Source organism: Salmo salar, chromosome ssa12, assembly GCF_905237065.1.
Source record: "Salmo salar chromosome ssa12, Ssal_v3.1, whole genome shotgun sequence".
Lineage (NCBI taxonomy): Eukaryota > Metazoa > Chordata > Actinopteri > Salmoniformes > Salmonidae > Salmo > Salmo salar.
In genome coordinates this window covers 87116517-87134657 of record NC_059453.1, presented here as the reverse complement: position 1 = coordinate 87134657, position 18141 = coordinate 87116517, and the positions used below count along the sequence as shown (strand labels likewise).

The window sequence follows — 18141 nt, the reverse complement described above, 5'->3', positions numbered from 1 at the left end:
TGAGTAAATACAAATAAATGACTATAACACATTTTAGCATAATGTTATTTGGTAGTAATATAAATAATAATAAATAACCAGTGGTGGAAAAAGTACCCAATTATCATACTTGAGTAAAAGTAAAGATACGTTAATAGAAATGACTCAAGTAAAAGTGAAAATCACCCTGTAAAATAATATGAGTAAATGTCTAAACGTATTTGGTTTTAAATATACTTAAGTATCAAAAGTAAAAGTATAAACAGACAGACAGTTTTGTTTTTTTACATTTACGGGTAGCCAGGGGCACACTCCATCACTCAGACATCGTTTACAAACGAAGCATGTGTGTTTAGTGAGTTGGCCAGATCAGAGGCAGTAGGGATGACCTCTTGATAAGTGCGTGAACTGCACCATTTTCATGTCCTGCTAAGCATTCGAAATGTATGCAGTAAAAAGTCCATAGTTTTCTTTAGGAATGTAGTGGAGTAAAAGTTGTCAAAAATATAAATAGTGAAGTAAAGTACAGATACCAAAAAACTACTTTAGTAGTACTTTAACGTATTTTTACTTAAGTACTTTACACCACTGTAAATAACACAATGTTGACAAATGTCATATGTAGGAACATAAAAACAGCACAAGCAAAAACAACAATGTTATGAACAAACACTTGAACTTATTTATGTTGAATGGAGTCAAAGGTGGCAAGTCTGTTCAAAACAAGCATTTTCCATTTTTTCCATTAATAAAGTGAGTAATGTGGCTAAACAGTAACATCAAAACAAGATAATATACCTGGGTCATTTCAAATTGTTTTGACTTGCATTTTAAATGTCTATTTCGGTCAACAGATTTCCCAGCATCAGACAACTATAGACATGGATGAACTTGAGAGCAGTGGTGTAATGAAAAGAGCATATTGAATGTCCACATTTGTCACACACACAAAAAACGATCAATTTTGAAAAGCACTTGATGTTTTTCTTCTCCTTGTCAGCACCAGCGACAGCTGTCCAACCAGCATCCTGCATCCTTTTCATTGCAGCGAGCTTTAAAGCACTCCCAAGTGATTTCTGAACAACAGGGCTCTGGATCTGAAACATTACGATAGTATAAAACAGGAGTGAAGCTGAAGCAAACCAGTGGAAGTGGCTAATAGTGACCTGAAAATTGTAAAAAAAATTGCATTAACTACTTTTACAAGTTACAGACTATATTTTAGAAGTTGCCGAGTACAGACTATACTATAATGCAATATGGTATTTCACAACTTATTTCATAATGCAGAGGGAGTATTGCCAAGTAAATCAAGTATTTGGTGGTAATGTAAGTTCAGCTGGCTCATTCGTTCCTCAATATGTCCACATTTTGATGCTGTGCTGCTGGGACACTTGGCTGCAGGCGGCTTTTGAATGGATCAGTTGCAACTGCAAAGCTCTGCCATTATAATAACCAGAAAGACATCCAACTTAAAAGATGTGATATTTAAAGAAAAATTATTCCCACAATGAAAATGTGCATTCCATACAGCATGCATTATAAAGTCATGAGTTAAAACTTATTTGTGGTCATTGGGAATTGGGTGGTATTTCATAATACATTCTGAGTTTTAGGCCAATCCAATGTTTTCAGTATTATTAAAGTTAAAGCAGTGTGTTCATTAGATCGATCATATAAATCTTTATGTTCAGAGCTGTCAGACTTGGGGTCAAGCTCCAGTGTGCTCTTCCCCCAGGGCACAGACTTCCCAGCGGACGGAGGAGTTCTGATTCTGTAAGACTGTGGAGAAAAATCACTCAATCACAGAGAAATAGGATGGAGAGAATCCTCTGGGGGAATGGTACACATGTCACGGTCAACAAATAAAACAGTTAGTGAATACTACACATAAAAAAATCTATCCCCACCTTAATCCGTGGTGTTGCACCAGCTGTACTGGGGGAACGCCAAGATGGAGTTTTGAGAGCTTTGCTTTCCTTTTACACAAACATACCACTCCAGTTAATCTAATAAATTCTACAGTGATTATACAACATACAGGTCATTGATGATGGAATAGCCTACATTATAAATAAAACACACAAAATAATCAACCGATTCCAATACCTTCATTTGCGATGTTGCTCTAACTGTAGTCATAAAGCTCCAAGATTGCGTTCTTGGGGCTTCGCTTTCCATTTCCTGTGACACATCAAAAATATATCAGTTAATCTGAGGTATTATACAGTGATCATGCACAGGGATGTAATGGAGAAACATCTCAGAGAGCTTTTGACCAGAAAGAACCCAATCATTTTTAAGACATTCATGATCACTTACATTAATGTTTGGAGTCACAGCATCTCTTTTGTCTGAGCTTTGGGATTGGGTTACAGAGGCTTTGTGTGACTGTCCTCAGGCATCGTGGCTGAGTGTTTCAGAACACCTACAGTGGGGGAAAAAAGTATTTGATCCCCTTCTGATTTTGTACGTTTGCCCACTGACAAAGAAAGGATCAGTCTATCATTTTAATGGTAGGTTTATTTGAACAGTGAGAGACAAAATAACAACAAAAATATCCAGAAAAAAACGCATGTCAAAAATGTTATAAATTGATTTGCATTTTACTGAGGGGAATAAGTATTTGACCCCCTCTCAATCAGAAAGATTTCTGGCTCCCAGGTGTCTTTTATACAGGTAACGAGCTGAGATTAGGAGCACACTCTTAAAGTGAGTGCTCCTAACCGCAGCTTGTTACCTGTAAAAAAGACACCTGTCCACAGAAGCAATCAATCAATCAGATTCCAAACTCTCCACCATGGCCAAGACCAAAGAGCTCTCCAAGGATGTCAGGGACAAGATTGTAGACCTACACAAGGCTGGAATGGGCTACAAGACCATCGCCAAGCAGCTTGGTGAGAAGGTGACAACAGTTGGTGCAATTATTCGCAAATGGAAGAAACACAAAACTGTCAATATCCCTCGGCCTGAGGCTCCATGCAAGATCTCACCTCGTGGAGTTGCAATGATCATGACAACGGTAAGGAATCAGCCCAGAACTACACTGGAGGATCTTGTCAATGATCTCAAGGCAGCTGGGACCATAGTCACCAAGAAAACAATTGGTAACACACTACGCCGTGAAGGACTGAAATCCTGCAGCGCCCGTAGGGTCCCCCTACTCAAGAATACATATACAGGCCCGTCTGAAGTCTGCCAATGAACATCTGAATGACTCAGAGGACAACTGGGTGAAAGTGTTGTGGTCGGATGAGACCAAAATGGAGCTCTTTGACATCAACTCAACTCGCCGTGTTTGGAGGAGGAAGAATGCTGCCTATGACCCCAAGAACACCATCTCCACCGTCAAACATGGAGGTGGAAACATTATGCTTTGGGGGTGTTTTTCTGCTAAGGGGACAGGTCAACTTCACCGCATCAAAGGGACGATGGACGGGGCCATGTACCGTCAACTCTTGGGTGAAAACCTCCTTCCCTCAGCCAGGGCATTGAAAATGGGTCATGGATGGGTATTCCAGCATGACAATGACCCAAAACACACGGCCAAGGCAACAAAGGAGTGGCTCAAGAAGAAGCACATTAAGGTCCTGGAGTGGCCTAGCCAGTCTCCAGACCTTAATCCCATAGAAAATCTGTGGAGGGAGCTGAAGGTTCGAGTTGCCAAACGTCAGCCTCGAAACCTTAATGACTTGGAGAAGATCTGCAAAGAGGAGTGGGACAAAATCCCTCCTGAGATGTGTGCAAACCTGGTGGCCAACTACAAGAAACATCTGACCTCTGATTGCCAACAAGGGTTTTGCCACCAAGTACTAAGTCATGTTTTGCAGAGGCGTCAAATACTTATTTCCCCTCACTAAAATGCAAATCATTTTATAACATTTTTGACATTTTTCTGGATTTTTTTGTTGTTATTCTGTCTCTCACTGTTCAAATAAACCTACTATTAAAATTATAGACTGATCATTTCTTTGTAAGTGGGCAAACGTACAAAATCAGCAGGGGATCAAATACTTTTTTCCCCCACTGTAACTTCTATGGACTTTGACTCAGGTAGCTAGCTCATTTGCAAATATTTTTTTGTTGGGGAAAAACAATAGTTTTGTCAGACACTTTTAAACAACACTAAGTGTTGTTGTAATGCTCTGATATCTGAATATGTACCTGTTTATCCTGTGTCTCCAGTTGCCTGCTCATTTTCTGACACGCCGTCTCTTTTTCCAGGCCTGTAATCTCCTGTAGTCAGCTTTCCTACAACACAACATGACATCACGACTGAGTCAATAGACAACATTTGTCACTTGACACAGCTTTGTCAGCATGGTGGATGGCAGGGGACTTACCCTCTCCTTCATTTCTTTCTCCAGTTGTTCCTTCAAATGGCCATTCTCCATGTTCTGCTGTGACAGATCCAATTCCCGAGGGAAAAAAATTCGGGAAAAGAAGCAGAGCTATAACACCCTACTGAAATACTCCCAGTTAATACAATGACATGTTAATTCATATACTATCATGTATCATACCAGTGATGTTCTATTAACAGCTGCCTCCATGTCTTTCCTCTTCTTCTCATCAAGCTCTGCATCTTTCTCATCAACCATTTTGTCATAGTGGTTCTGATACCAACAGAGAACTTAACCTTGTGCTTTCTGTCACGGCAACCATGTCTGCGTCTTGTTCTGACATTTGACTTCAGCATCTTCCTTACTCTTGACGGCCTCTGTAGCTCGAAGCTGTAGCTCCTGTACCTGCAGGGATCAGGTTACAGTTGAAGTCGGAAGTTTACATACACTTAGGTTTGAGTCAATAAACTGTTTTTTCAACCACTACAAATTTCTTGTTAACAAACTATAGTTTCGGCAAGTCGGTTAGGACATCTACTTTGTGCATGACACAAGTAATTTTTCCAACAATTTGTTACAGACAGATTATTACACTTATAATTCACGGTATCACAATTCCAGTGGGTCAGAAGTTTACATATACACCTCCAATTGACTCAAATGATGTCAATTAGCCTATCAAGAGCCATGACATAATTTTCAGGAATTTTCCAAGCTGTTTAAAGGCACAGTCAACTTAGTGTATGTGAACTTCTGAACTTCTGAACCACTGGAATTGTGATACAGTGAATTATAAGTGAAATAATCTGTCTCTAAACAATTGTTGGAAAAATTACTTGTGTCATGCACAAAGTCATTTTAGATGTCCTAACCGACTTGTCAAAACTATATTTTTTTAATAAGAAATTTGTGGATTGGTTGAAAACTTGTTTTAATGACTCCAACCTAAGTGTATGTAAACTTCCGACTTCAACTGTAGATTTGGCCGTATTTTGTCGTTGTCTGAAAAACTGTTTGAAACAGTTGATTTTCTTACACTTTTTCCAAGTTTCTTCTGCAGATTCTCAGTGTCTTCACCTTGCTCTTCAACTTTGTCATTTTAGGATTTCAAATCCTCTCTATGGGAAAGAAAAGGTGAATGATTTTGAGAAAAAATGTATCTTGCTGCATTGCAATTGTAATTGAGAATGACGGCCTGCCAAAAGGCAAATGGCCTCCTGCGGGGACGGGGGCCTGGCATAAAAAATAAAATAAAATATAAATAAAGGACAAAACACACATCACAACAAGAGAGTCAACACAACACTGGATAAAGAGAAACCTGAGACAACAACATAGCAAGGCAGCAACACATTACAACACAGCATGGTAGGAACACAACATGGTAGCAGCACAAAAACATGGTACAAACATTATTGGGCACAGTCAACAGCATAAAGGTCAAGAAGGTAGAGACAACAATACATCACACAAAGCAGCCACAACTGTCAGAGAGAGTGTCCATGATTGAGTCTTTGAATGAAGAGATTGAGATAAAACTGTCCGTTTGAGTGTTTGTTGCCACTTGTTCCAGTCGCTAGCTGCAGCGAACTGAAAAGAGGAGCGACCCGGGGATGTGTGTCCTTTGGGGACGTTTAACAGAATGTGACTGGTAGAACGGGTGTTGTATGTGGAGGATGAGGGCTGCAAGTAGATATCTCAGATAGGGGGGAGTGAAGCCTAAGAGGGTTTTATAAATAAGCATCAACCAGTGGGTCTTGCGACGGGTATACAGAGATGACCAGTTTACAGAGGAGTATAGAGTGCAGTGATGTATCCTATAAGGAGCATTGTTGGCAAATCTGATGGTCGGATGGTAAAGGACATCTAGCCGCTCGAGAGCACCCTTACCTGCCGATTTATAAATTATGTCTCCGTAAACTAGCATGGGTAGGCTGGTCATCTGAATCTGGATTAATTTGGCAGCTGGGGTGAAAGAGGAGCGATTTCGATAGAGGGAACCAAGTCTAGATTTAACTTTTGCCTGTAGCTTTGATATATGCTGGTGGCAGGACAGTGCACCGTCCAGTCATACTCCCAAGTACTTGTATGAGGTGACTACCTCAAGCTCTAAACCCTCAGAGGTAGTAATAACACCTGTGGGAAGAGGGTCATTCTTCTTACCGAACCACATGACCTTTGTTTTGGAGGCGTTCAGAACAAGGTTAAGGGTAGAGAAAGCTTGTTGGACACTAAGAAAGCTTTGTTGTAGGGCATTTAACACAAAATCCAGGGAGGGGCCAGCTAAGTGTAAGACCGTATGATTTGCATATAAATGGATGAGAGAGCTTCCTACTGCCTGAGCTATGTTGTTGATGTAAATTGAGAAGAGCGTGGGGCCTAGGATTGAGCCTTGGGGTACTCCCTTGGTGACAGGCAGTGGCTGAGACAGCAGATTTTCAGACTTTATACACTGCATTCTTTGAGAAAGGTAGTTAGCAAACCAGGCCAAAGACCCCTCAGAGACACCAATACTCCTTAGCCGGCCTACAACAATGGAATGGTCTACCATATCAAAAAGTCAATAAAAATAGCAGCATATTAATAGCAGCGTATTAAATATTAACAATCAACTCTGACCATAATTGATGGTTTTCCTCCTGGAGTCTTTCAATTTCCTTCATCTTCATCTTTTGCCTCCCTCTCCTGAATGAGAGAAAAATATTCCCATAACAACACAATACCATAAATGATCAGAAAACTGCTAAATTATTCTGTATTATTCTATACATATAGCAACACATGTTCAATTCATACAGACTTTTAGTCGTGCTACAAGAAGGGTTGCCTCTGAGGATTCATTCTGCATCTTCTCCAGCATAGTCTTGTTCTCAAGTTGCAGCTGATTGAAACTTGCTGATAGCTCTTCATACTTCACCCTGGGGAAGAGTTCACATTCAGCATTATTTAAATGGAGAATTGGAGACATGGAGGAAAACTGTTATTGTATAAGTGATATTTGAACATCAAAGGTCTTACTCATGTTGTACAATGTCTGTCTTTAGATTATCTTTTTCCTTGATGGATTTTTCATCTCTTCTCATTGCAGCAGATAACTGCCCCTCAATCTCTTGTATTTTCCTCTGTCGGAGAGAACATATGAACAATCTCTTTCCTGGACTCCTGCATGTACAGGTGTCAAACAAAAAATTGAAGCCAATATTGTGCGAGGAAAATACAATTAATAGAATCAAACCTCAGTCATATTGGCTTTTTCCTTCAAATAGTTTTGCATCGTCTCAGCCTTTTCAAGAGCCTTTTCCAGTAAATTGTTTTCAGCAGACTTTATTCTAGAAGGGTACAACACATTAATAAGATTTAAGCAAACAATATCCTTCTGAATAAGTAGCACTACAAATGTATCTACACAACGGTCATCATCTCACCTTGAATTAGTGAATTTCAGCATGTTTCATCTTAAACTCTGTGGTGAGTTCTGATGTTCTGGTCTCAACAACTTTGTGACTGTATGGATTTTGTTTTGACATCCTAAAGGCAAGATTTAAATAATTGCTCTTTCATTAACCTCGCTACATGGACTAGGCATGACATTTATGAGAGGGAAGTGCCAATTTGAGTTCACAAAACACAGTATAATCTTTACCAGTTCATCTTCAAGGAGTTGTAGCTGGCTGTCTTTCTTTTCTTTAATCTCTCCTAGAAAACAAAACTGATATTTAATCTCTGGTTGCATACAAGCTAAATACAAATAAGTAACAATGCATGTTTTCCATTGTCTCATTATGTTCTGTCCACAGCCACATAAAGCTAAATAACAATATAGAATGCAAAATTTAACATACGCCCCCTTGGAATGTGCATGATGAATTGCATAACCTGTGTTCTGAATATTATCTTCATCAACATATTGGAGTACAAGATAACATACTAACTTCAAAGTCTTTATTGAGCTGTTCGGCACTTTGCAGACTCTAACAGGGATTCTTGTTCTTGTTTGGAACTTTGTAGGGCTTCCTGATGTTGCTCTGTCGAAAAAAATAAGATGTTTATATGTTTTTGTCGTAAATCATGAAATTTTACAGGAGTAAAGCAGTTATGATGCAGCTACCATGCTTGAAGTTACACTTTCAGTAAAATGCATGGAATTTATGGAAAAGTTCACACCTAGGCCTAATCAATCAACAAAATCAAAATAAATTAGATTTTTTTCAAGTGCCAATCTTACTTGCTGCCTCTTGTAAACTTTTGCAACTCTCTTGGCTTTCATAGAGGTTGAACAGGATTTACTGAAGTCTTTCTTTTTTGTTCTTCCTTTTCATCTGTATCACAACGTGTATGAGACATCTTCAGTTTGAATAGTCTACATACTGTTTATATTGTGTGTGACAACAAGAGGTTTCCAAAAATGTGTGTTTTGGGAAACACTCTGCAAGACGGTGCCCCTTACTCTACTCATGTTGATTGAGTCAGTTATTGACTAATCTCTTCTTGTTTCATGCTGAATTCTTCCTCAAACTTCTCCTTTAGATCATTCAATTCTTACAAACCCTCTTTGACTGTGTGAAATGTTCACACCAAAAGAGTTGCTGTTCTATTTTTATATACTGTGTACATTGCCTAGTGTTATGTTCATAACAACACAATACAAGTGCATTGATGATTATATACAGTATTTCAAGTACACATACCTTTCAGCATCTCATGGCGGTCAGTTTCTGCTTGAATACGTAGGCTCTTAAAGGCAGCATTCATCCTCTATAACAGTTAATTAAAAAAACACATTTCACTAGCATCATGTAACCATACGTGATTTATTCATGTAGATAACAAATAATCAAAAGAACAGGAAATATTAATATTCACCTGAGTACTTTCACTGTGATAATGATGCTGGAGGGGATGGCTGCCGTTTTACCGGCTCCTAACTGATTATGCTATTATGTGTGTTTTTTCTCATTGTTTGTAACTTATTTTGTACATAATGCTTCTGCTACCTTCTCTTAAGACCGAAAAGAGCTTCAGGATATCAGAACAGCGATTACTACCTCGACTAACCTGTACCCCCGGACATTGTTGGTTAAGGGCTAAGGGCTTGTAAGTAAGCATTTCACGGTAAGGTTTACACCAGTTGTATTCGGCGCATGTGACAAAAAATATTTGATCTTCTGTCCATGAACATGTGATGGGTTTTTTCTCTAAGAGAACATAGGTTAGTTTGAGGACAACGTAGACCACAACATGTCCTCATTTTGCATTTAGGTACTAGCATGTACACAGGCTGACAAGACGGCATGTTTTACTTATGTAGATGGACTTTCTCCGCTGATCTTTCAAACGTATCTTTCAGTATATGACTTATGTTCCATGTTGCATTGTTTCTGTTCGAGAAATAAACGCGCCAGATAAAAGCAGAATGATCATACAATCTATAGTGAAAGTATCATGTTGTAATCAAATACATACCTGTTCAACGGATCATCATTCTCACTGCTCTGATCTTCTAGTTTAATAGTGAGGCTTTCATTTCCGAACGGAAAGATAAAGGAAAATACAATAACAATAATAATACACTTTTTTAAAGGACTGTAGCATTTTCACTCTGTCATTTCAATATAGGCCTATACCTTAACATGTACTGGTACTGTGGTACATACCTGCAATTCTTGAAAGGCTTTGCGTTATGTTTCAAATGTTGTTTTGTTTTCTTGCAGCTTCATATCTTTTTGCATAGCCTCTGAGTCCACTTTGACTTTTCCACTTTGCAGTTTTATTCCCCTACAACCCACCAGCTCCATGTCACATCACATAGTATTGTTTTTTATCTGTGTCACACCAAACTAAGTTTACTTACTTCTTCATTTTTCATTGGTGGCACAACTTTCATCTTGAATGCATCTTTTGAGAGAAAATATATTAGGAAAGTATTCTACCTCGAGATGCATGTGCAACGCATGCCTTTGAATAAATCAAATTTGCCCAAAATTCTAGGAGCCGGTTTAGCCTAAACCTAATTCCTTGACTAAAAAACACTATCAATATAGTATCTGGGTCTGAAAAAACACACTAAATGTTTAAAAAAGTGTCAGCATTCTACAATTAATGTTCCATATGATAAAATACCTGATCTGGTGGGTTTCATATTCGTCGAGGGAAAAGGCATGTTTGACTCTTTGTCGAAACATTTATTATAACACGGAACCCAAACCGGCTGCGTGCGTGCCCCATTGTGCGCCAGCGTGCATCAATGTATTTTGTCCCCCCACACCAAATGTGATCACAACACGCAGGTTCAAATATCTAAACAAACTCTGAACCAATTATATTAATTTGGGGACAGGTCGAAAAGCATTAAACATTTATGGCAATTTAGCTAGCTAGCTTGCACTTGATAGCTAATTTGACCTTTTTAGCTAGCTTGCTGTTGCTGGCTAATTTGTCCTGGGATATAAACATTGAGTTGTTATTTTACCTGAAATGCACAAGGTCCTCTACTCCGGCAATTAATCCACACATATAACGGTCAACCGAATCGTTTCTAGTCATCTCTCCTCCTTCCAGCCTTTTTCTTCTCTTGACTTTATATTGCGATTGGCAACTTTCATAAATTAGGTGCATTACCGCCACTGACTTCGTTCGTCTTTCAGTCACCCACGTGGGCATAACCAATGAGGAGATGGCACGTGGGTACCTGCTTCTATAAACCAATGAGGAGATGGGAGAGGCAGGACTTGCAGCGCGATCTGCATCAGAAATAGAACTGAATCATATTTTAGCCCTTGTAAACGCAGACGCACGAATAACATAGATTTCAAAATTGATTTTGCTGTGTAGTCAGCCTGTAAGAAATGAAGTAGCACATCGATGCGAGGTCATTCATATTGACAAAATACCAAACCATTTTATTTCCAGCAAAACATGCTGCAAAGTGTGCATGACACATCCACTATCCTCCACTATTTCATGTGGGTTGACGGTAGAAACCTGTCCGGTGAACAGAGTATGTGAGCAGAACTGGAGCTGAGCATGCCCCAATTTGACTGGAGTGTGGAGCCAAAGGCTGGAGCATCGGCTTTCTTACCTGCTCCAATTTCGCTCCAGTAGCATTCCAATAGCACTCACTTCACGAGCTCAGGGCATGCCAGCATGCATTTGTAGTCAACTTGTGTGCTGCTAATAGCCCCTTGCTTTAGACCGAGGTAAAGACAGATTCAGGTTGGATATTCAACTGATATTCGCCTGTAGTTTTCCTTAAGTCCAACAACAGCAGTTAGGGACCACCAACATAGTGACAAATCTACTTTTTCAAATGTCAATAGCTCTTTAACCATTACGCCTAAAACTTTCAACACTGGTTCTAGCTAACCCAAAGGCATAGACACACATTGCACACACTTTGTTTTGTCGATTTTACGTCTCGCACTATTTTCAATTATTTATTAACATTTTTGAAATTCAATAGCACCTTGGTCATGTGACCCACACACCTCAAACAAGGTTCATAATGTACACTGAGCGGGCCTACACATTTCACAGCCTTTGTTTGTCCATTTGCATCTCATGAGATTTTACATACATTTTCAAACTTTCAAATTTCAATAGCTCCTTAGTCTTCTGACCTACAACCCTCAAACTGCTGTCAGAATATCCACTGAGTAGCCTTATATGTAGCACAACCTTTTGTTTGTCCATTTTCATCTCACACAATTTTACATGAAATTGCTATCTTTTTCAATGTTTCTAATTTCAATAGCTCCTTGGTCATGTGACCTACTGGACTCAAACAAGGTTCAGAATGTCCACTGACTACCCTTCTATACTGCACACCCTTTAGTTTGTCCATTTTCATCTCTCATGATTATACATACATTTTGGTAAACTTTAGAATTTCAATAGCTCATTGATCATGTGACCTACTGACCTCAAACAAGGTTCAGAATGTACACCTAAGTGGGCCTACAAATTGCACCCCCTTTTGTCTGTCAATTTTCTCATACGATTTTACATGAATTTGCCGGCTCTGCCCCCCTGAAGGACAGTGTCACTCACACACCTATTCACTTTGGCCTTCTCCCTGGGGCCTTCCTGACCTCCAGGCAGGCCCCCATTGACCTGGTGACCTCTGACTCCTGGCCTCTAGGCTTACTCACTGGAACTACAGACCTTCAGGCCTCCACACCTACTCTCCCTACCCCGTCAACACCCCTCTCCTTTGGCCATAGAGTATAGCTTACTCCCTGGAATTACTAAGACATCTATAGTCCCTCTGTCAGGAACCACGTGCACCTGGTAACCCGAAACAGGTTCTGTGCACCTGTTTTCTGCTCAGAGACTAAGTCCCTACTCCGGCTGCCCCTGCTCTGACTCTGAGTGCCCCCCGCATTGGGGGAGGCCTCCTCGTGCACCTGGTGACCCTTTGACTTCCACATCAAGTCCCAACCTGACTCACAGTCCCACAAGAGGACAGGCCCGGGTGGCTGGGCGACCATCACGTAGCCTCCCAGCTATCCAGAGCCCAATATCAATGTCTTACATCTTCTACCCACCTGCCTGGGCTCTCTCATGCTCTGTGTTTGGCCTCTGGCCCCTGGCCCTTCTGCGTGCACCTGGTAACCCGTAAGTAAAGAAGGATTATTATCGAGGAAGACGCCTTCTGTCCCCAACAAAATCTTGGATCGAGGGCTGACTTTCAATAGATCGCAGTGAGTGAGCTGCTCTGCTACGTACAACACATTGACCCAGAGTCAGGTAATCTACAAGTGATTTAGCACCAGGTTCCCCACAAACATGCGGTACGCATCAGGAGAGGGCGGCAACTCATCCGGCCGCACCCCAACCCCCTCACAAACGGCTCTACTCACCTGCCAAAAGAGGCATGCTATCCCGGGCCAACCGAAGATCTGCTGCGCTACGTTATCGTTACGTTTAGGGGGGATTCTGACTTAGAGGCGTTCAGTCATAATCCCACAGATGGTAGCTTCGCACCATTGGCTCCTCAGCCAAGTACTTACACCAAATGTCTGAACCTGCGGTTCCTCTCCTACTGAGCAGGATTACTACAGGTGGGTATGCTCCTTTGAATTTCATCAAGTTGACATTCAGTGATCCATGCCCAGCAGGAACCTATGCTTCTTCCGTCCATTTTATGGCTCCGCAGAAAATCAATGGGTGTGGATGGTACTACCCACATCAGATGTAGGCCTCCCTCTCCAGACAAGCTGGAGATACCTCTCCCCACTTTGTAGGGCATGAGCCAGACCTATGCAATGCCCTATCACTGGGTATAGTCTCTACCCACCTACAATGTGTGGTGGCCCGCACTCAGGCAAGCCTGAGGCCTGGTTGTGTCAGCTAATGGTAAGGCACATGCCATCTCCACTACCCCAACCACCCCCAGGTCCGCCTTCGGCCGCTGACAGACACCACCCCGACAAACCCCCTCATACAGCCCCTTGCAACACCACACACCGCGAGATGGGCCGCACCACGAACTTCCAAAAGTGGCGAGAGGAGGGCGACGGAGCGACTGCTCGCCCAGCCGCGGCTCAATCCCAGCCCTGCTTCACACCCCAGCCGACTGACCGACCCGGCCCTTACAGCCAATCCTTATTCCGAAGTTACATATCTGACTTGCCAACTTCCCTTCCCTTACCCTTACCAACATTGTTATAACATGCCAGAGGCTGTTCACCTTGGACACCTGCTGCAGATATGTGTATGGCCCCCGGATTTTCAAGGGCTAGCGAGAGCTCACCAGACACCGCCGAAATCACAACGCTTTCCAGGGCTTGGGTCCCTCTCTCGGGGTTTCCAGGGCGCCCTGCCCTTCACAGAGAAAAGAGAACTCTCCCCGGGGCTCCCGCCAGCTTCTCCGGGATAGGTCGCGTTACCGCACTGGACGCCTCGCGGCGCCCGTCTCCACCAGTCCGTGGACATTCTGAAAGTAGTTTGAGGTCAGTAGGTGACATGACCAAGGTTCTATTGAAATTCTAAAGATGACAAAATTCATGTAAAATCGTGTGAGATGAAAATGGACAAACTAAAGGGTGTGCAATGTGTAGGCCCACTGATTGTACATTCTGAACATTGTTAGAGGTCAGTAGGTCACATGACCAAGGAGCTATTGGAATTCTAAAGATGACAAAATTCATGTAAAATTGTGTGAGACGAAAATTGACAAGCTAAAGGGTGTGCAATATAGAAGGGTAGTCGGTGGACATTCTGCACCTTGTTTGAGTCCAGTAGGTCACATGACCAAGGAGCTATTGAAAATAGTACTTTTGAAAAAAATGTGTGAGATGAAAATGGACAAACTAAATGGTGTGCAATATGTATGCCCACTAAGTGTACATTCTGAACCTTGTTCGAGGTCAGTAGGTCACATGACCAAGGAGCTATTGAAATTCGAATTTAAGAAAAGTTTGTACTTTTTTTACGCTCCCTAACTAATTCAACTAGGAATACAAAATGCTGCTCACATTTCTACATGTTTATTAGCTTTGGAAAGCAAATTAATGTCCAAATCTTGAAAATAAGAACTGTGCATTGTTGTGCTATTGTCACGTCCTGACCAGTAAAGGGGCTGTTTGTTATTGTAGTTTGGTCAGGACGTGGCAGGGGGTGTTTGTTTAGGGTGTTTCGGGGTTGTTTGGGTTATGTTCTATATTAGTGTATTTCTATTTTATTTCTAGTTGGTCTATTTCTATGTGGTGTTTATTGGGTTGACCTTCAATTGGAGGCAGCTGCTTCTTGTTGCCTCTGATTGAAGGTCCTATTTATAGGGGTGTTTGTTCTAAGGGGGTTTGTGGGTAGTTATTTCCTGGTTTAGTGTTTGTTGCACCTGACGGGACTGTTTGGAGTCGTTTGTTTTTGTATACGTGTTTATTTTTGTTTTTCCTTCTTCAAATAAAAAAAGAAGATGAGTATACATTTTCCCGCTGCGTTTTGGTCCACTCCTTACGACAATCGTGACAGCTATTGAGGTTTGAAAGCACGAATATCCGTTGAATATCATAAAGAAACTGATAAAACACACAGGTGCTAAATCAAGGTGACTTACAAAGATGAGGACCAAGACCAAGAGAGGGATGAAGTGGCCACTGTTATGTGTAAAGCTTGGATACCACCTGTTGGTATGGTGCTAAACTTTTAGGTTACATATCGGATTCCATTGTTCTACCCGCGAGATATGGCAGTTGTTACACGCTGGCTACATGAAACAACTAAAGAATCATTGTGGAATCTGAAAAGACACGTATCCCAAAAGTATGATGGTGTAATTACTACGTGCACATGCTAAAATAAAGGAACAAGGTGGGTAGATAACTAAGTGTCATTGTAGCGAAGTGTTTATTAACTAAACATCTGATCTCTTAAACGTTTCGTTAATTTTCATACTATTATCTATACAATAGGCCATAATTGATTTTGGCCTAAGAGGCCTGGCATATTCCCACGTTCAAGGAGCTTTCCGTTTTGACTGGGTTATTTTGCCTAAAAACCTTAGGCTTACCTATAGAAAAATGTAAAACACAATTGAATCTCTGCCCAGCCTGGCAAGAGTGGCCAAAAGGGTGTTTAGAATCCCCAGTGTCTCTGCAAGTGTGGAGAGGACATTCTCCGCTGCTGGCAGGCTCTCCAGGAACCATCGCATGAGTCTGAAGCCCCAGACTGGCCAAACTCGTGTTTCTAAAAATGAATTCAAAGGCACTAATAAGGCATTTTTCATTTAATTTGTATTTAATTCTAAGTTAGTCACAGCCTATACGCTCAATGTTTAGACTATAATTATTTTAATACAATGAAGTGTTGTTAAAATGCTGAGTGCTTTATATCCCTGCCAGCCTAGTGTCACACTCGTAAATGCCTCACAAGCTATTTCTTTGTAGGCTATAGCCTTGAAATAATTGAAATAATATAGCCTAAATAATTCATTTTTGTTCCTTCTTAGGCTCCCTGTCTGGCTCCTGACCTATTTAGAGTGTTTATATGCTGTTTAATAGGACATGTTGTCACGACTCCCACTGAAGGTGGCGCCCCCTCCTGCTCGAGTTTTGTCCCCTGTGTTTGGGGCAATTTGATTTTGTGTGCGCTCAGTTCGCTATTTGGGGTGGCTGGTGTTTTACCGTGTCGAGCATTAAAGCTATCACCCTTATCGTTGTTTCCTGCGTCTGATTCCTCCTCAACTACGCCCAAGCCTTACACATGTAGCCTATTTTAAATTATGTTCGCTTTTTACATTCACCTTTCCATGTTTATTCAAATACTTTTCATTGAAATCCATATGGTTTGGTTTCAATACTTTAAAACCAATTGGTAGGTCCAGGTAGTCACAAAAATAGATGGGTGTTGGAATTTGTGAGTGTGGAGCGGTTTTTAGCATTTTAGGGAGTGGTAGGAAGGACAGTGGTAGGACCGGCTCCATGCGCGGTGTCATGACGTTGGCCTGTGGGTAAGGTTTATGACCCCCCATAAATACCTTTCTCCCTTCCCCTCTCTCTCTGACCCTACTGAAGGACTTTTGAATAGCCTTTGTTAAATATAGAGAGTCTGGGAACATCAAACAAGTTGGGGGAAAGGAACCATATTTCGGTAATAGAACCAGTTGGAAATATGTGTTGGAACGTAATGAGTATGGATGTCAGTTCGGTTGTCATCTGAGACATTATGACTGATGACAGGATGACATAAACTGTACCTGGGAAAGTCTACACATTCTAGTTATCAGATTCACATGGAATTGTTGTGCAATTTAAATGTTTGATATTGAAACTGTTTGTTAGGAGATTAAATGTAATTTTAGCTTCCAAATGAGAGAATTGGGTTTTCATAAGGAAAGAGCCCTGACCAATCAGTGGCCCGCCCCTGTGAAGAGACAGGGGTTATAAACGATGAAACACACCCTTCTCCCCTCGCCACTATATAAGTCAGTGACGAAAATGTAACCAGTCTGTTCCGGGTACGTGAGGTCTGCAGCCTCTACGTTAGAAGGACACACATGTCAAGTACAGAACTAAGACAACCTCGGCATGAGCTTTGGTTGCGAATGGTATGAACTTTGAACCCTTATTCACTACAGAAGTGATACTTCCTAGCCGTTGAGTTAGCAGCGGCCGCTGTAGACGTGGGCTAGGAAAGGACGGATGACGTATCCAGTCTAACACACGACGAAGATACTACAACGTATCCATTTTACCACCAGTGACATTCTTCCGAGGACTGGAAGATCTCTGTTGGCCAACACGGCCAGCATCTACGACCAACCTACCGAAGCGCAGCTCAGAGTAAATATTTATTGCATTTTCCTTTTCCAAATGGGCGGTAATTTAGAATGCATAAGATTCTGTATTTACGATAGCGTAGCTGTTTCTTCGTTCCTCAGTCTTCCCGCTCTTTCATTCAAGCCCAACGCCCTTTCTTTGTGTACCAAGCCGCCATGCCGGTTTAGCCCACTAGGGCACATTCTCCTATCATTTCCTTGTAACCATATCTGTTTGTTTATTCATTTCTGTGAATTACTTAGATTAGTAAATAAATGATTTTAAGACAATTGATGTATGGATGACTCATAGTGAAGACTGGGTTCGTGCAGATAACCAACAATTTACAACGTTTGGAATGAGATTGACGTGAGGTAAATAACACATCATTAATGAGGAGACAAATTCATCAGATATTATAATATCTGAAAGTTATATTAGGAAAATTATAACTTTGTAATCTGAATATTTTCCTTGGTGCCCCGACCTTCTAGTTAATTTCAGTTACACGATTAATCAGTTTAATCACGTAATAATAATTACAGAGAGTTATTTGATAAACA

General features: G+C 41.1%; 1 long non-coding RNA gene across 2 annotated transcripts; it reads right to left on the bottom strand.

The window, feature by feature from the left end:
* Nucleotides 1-484: 484 nt before the first annotated feature.
* LOC106566042 (uncharacterized) lies at nt 485-10740 on the bottom strand. 2 transcript variants are annotated; one of them, XR_001319788.2, is made up of 14 exons: nt 9011-10740; nt 8255-8347; nt 7966-8018; nt 7748-7850; nt 7558-7651; nt 7341-7444; nt 7123-7240; nt 6942-7007; nt 5359-5440; nt 4503-4727; nt 4323-4376; nt 4144-4230; nt 2089-2163; nt 485-1958 (listed from the first exon to the last, which is right to left on the bottom strand). It is a non-coding gene; the product is annotated as an uncharacterized lncRNA (long non-coding RNA). The 2 variants fall into 2 exon arrangements; XR_001319787.2 differs by having other exon boundaries at nt 485-2163; nt 9011-10739.
* Between the last annotated feature and the right edge of the window lie 7401 nt (nt 10741-18141).